This window comes from Brachyhypopomus gauderio, chromosome 1, assembly GCF_052324685.1.
Source record: "Brachyhypopomus gauderio isolate BG-103 chromosome 1, BGAUD_0.2, whole genome shotgun sequence".
Classification (NCBI taxonomy): domain Eukaryota; kingdom Metazoa; phylum Chordata; class Actinopteri; order Gymnotiformes; family Hypopomidae; genus Brachyhypopomus; species Brachyhypopomus gauderio.
Genome location: NC_135211.1, coordinates 16,992,907 through 16,995,728, shown reverse-complemented (window position 1 = coordinate 16,995,728; position 2,822 = coordinate 16,992,907).

Genomic DNA, 2,822 nt, shown 5'->3' with positions numbered 1-2,822 from the left:
GGATGAGTGTAGCAGAGGCGTAGGAGGGATGAGTGTAGCAGAGGCGTAGGAGGGATGAGTGGAGCAGAGGTGTAGGAGTGATGAGTGGAGCAGAGGTGTGTGAGGGATGAGTGTAGCAGAGGTGTGTGAGGGATGAGTGGAGCAGAGGTGTGTGAGGGATGAGTGTAGCAGAGGTGTAGGAGGGATGAGTGTAGCAGAGGTGTAGGAGGGATGAGTGGAGCAGAGGTGTGTGAAGGATGAGTCTGGAGCAGAGGTGTGTGAGGGATGAGTCTGGAGCAGAGGTGTGTGAGGGATGAGTGTAGCAGAGATGTGTGAGGGATGAGTGTAGCAGAGGTGTGGGAGGGATGAGTGGAGCAGAGGTGTAGGAGGGATGAGTGGAGCAGAGGTGTAGGAGGGATGAGTCTGGAGCAGAGGTGTAGGAGTGATGAGTCTGGAGCAGAGGTGTGTGAGGGATGAGTGTAGCAGAGGTGTGTGAGGGATGAGTGTAGCAGAGGTGTGTGAGGGATGAGTGTAGCAGAGGTGTAGGAGGGATGAGTGGAGCAGAGGTGTAGGAGGGATGAGTGGAGCAGAGGTGTGTGAGGGATGAGTGTAGCAGAGGTGTGTGAGGGATGAGTGTAGCAGATGTGTGGGAGGGATGAGTGGAGCAGAGGTGTGGGAAGGATTAGTCTGGAGCAGAGGTGTGGGAGGGATGAGTGTAGCAGAGGTGTGTGAGGGATGAGTGGAGCAGAGGTGTGGGAGGGATGAGTGGAGCAGAGGTGTGTGAGGGATGAGTGGAGCAGAGGTGTGGGAGGGATTAGTCTGGAGCAGAGGTGTAGGAGGGATGAGTGAAGCAGAGGTGTGTGAGGGATGAGTGTAGCAGAGGTGTGGGAGGGATGAGTCTGGAGCAGAGGTGTGTGAGGGATGAGTGGAGCAGAGGTGTGTGAGGGATGAGTGTAGCAGAGGTGTGTGAGGGATGAGTGTAGCAGAGGTGTGGGAGGGATGAGTGAAGCAGAGATGTAGGAGGGATGAGTGGAGCAGAGGTGTGGGAGGGATGAGTGGAGCAGAGGTGTGGGAGGGATGAGTGTAGCAGAGGTGTGTGAGGGATGAGTGGAGCAGATGTGTAGGAGGGATGAGTGGAGCAGAGGTGTGTGAGGGATGAGTGTAGCAGAGGTGTGTGAGGGATGAGTGTAGCAGAGGTGTGTGAGGGATGAGTGTAGCAGAGGTGTAGGAGGGATGAGTGTAGCAGAGGTGTAGGAGGGATGAGTGGAGCAGAGGTGTAGGAGTGATGAGTGGAGCAGAGGTGTGTGAGGGATGAGTGTAGCAGAGGTGTGTGAGGGATGAGTGGAGCAGAGGTGTGTGAGGGATGAGTGTAGCAGAGGTGTAGGAGGGATGAGTGTAGCAGAGGTGTAGGAGGGATGAGTGTAGCAGAGGTGTAGGAGGGATGAGTGGAGCAGAGGTGTGTGAGGGATGAGTCTGGAGCAGAGGTGTGTGAGGGATGAGTCTGGAGCAGAGGTGTGTGAGGGATGATTCTGGAGCAGAGGTGTGTGAGGGATGAGTGTAGCAGAGATGTGTGAGGGATGAGTGTAGCAGAGGTGTGGGAGGGATGAGTGGAGCAGAGGTGTAGGAGGGATGAGTGGAGCAGAGGTGTGTGAGGGATGAGTCTGGAGCAGAGGTGTGGGAGGGATGAGTGGAGCAGAGGTGTAGGAGGGATGAGTCTGGAGCAGAGGTGTAGGAGGGATGAGTCTGGAGCAGAGGTGTGTGAGGGATGAGTGTAGCAGAGGTGTGTGAGGGATGAGTGTAGCAGAGGTGTAGGAGGGATGAGTGGAGCAGAGGTGTAGGAGGGATGAGTGGAGCAGAGGTGTGTGAGGGATGAGTCTGGAGCAGAGGTGTGGGAGGGATGAGTGGAGCAGAGGTGTAGGAGGGATGAGTGTAGCAGAGGTGTGTGAGGGATGAGTGTAGCAGATGTGTGGGAGGGATGAGTGGAGCAGAGGTGTGGGAGGGATTAGTCTGGAGCAGAGGTGTGGGAGGGATGAGTGTAGCAGAGGTGTGTGAGGGATGAGTGGAGCAGAGGTGTGGGAGGGATGAGTGGAGCAGAGGTGTGTGAGGGATGAGTGGAGCAGAGGTGTGGGAGGGATGAGTGGAGCAGAGGTGTGGGAGGGATTAGTCTGGAGCAGAGGTGTAGGAGGGATGAGTGAAGCAGAGGTGTGTGAGGGATGAGTGGAGCAGAGGTGTGGGAGGGATGAGTCTGGAGCAGAGGTGTGTGAGGGATGAGTGGAGCAGAGGTGTGTGAGGGATGAGTGTAGCAGAGGTGTGTGAGGGATGAGTGTAGCAGAGGTGTGGGAGGGATGAGTGAAGCAGAGATGTAGGAGGGATGAGTGGAGCAGAGGTGTGGGAGGGATGAGTGGAGCAGATGTGTGGGAGGGATGAGTGGAGCAGAGGTGTGGGAGGGATGAGTCTGGAGCAGATGTGTGGGAGGGATGAGTGGAGCAGAGGTGTGGGAGGGATGAGTGGAGCAGATGTGTGGGAGGGATGAGTGTATCAGAGGTGTGGGAGGTGTGATGCGTTACATAGGGCTCATGAACCACACACACAAGACAGACAGGCGACTGCCTTTACTTGCTCCCTCACGCATGTCAATCCCACGATGCCAAGAATGCAGAATATCCGGCCATTATTAAGATTCACTCCTAGTCTGCAAAACCATGCATTCTTTCAATAAGTAAATCCCAGTGTTAGTAATTTCACAAGGAGCTACTACTGTAGCATGGACAGTAATGGAGTTGTGTGTGTGTGTGTGTGTGTGTGTGTGTGTGTGTGTGTGTGTGTGTGTGTGTGTGTGTGTG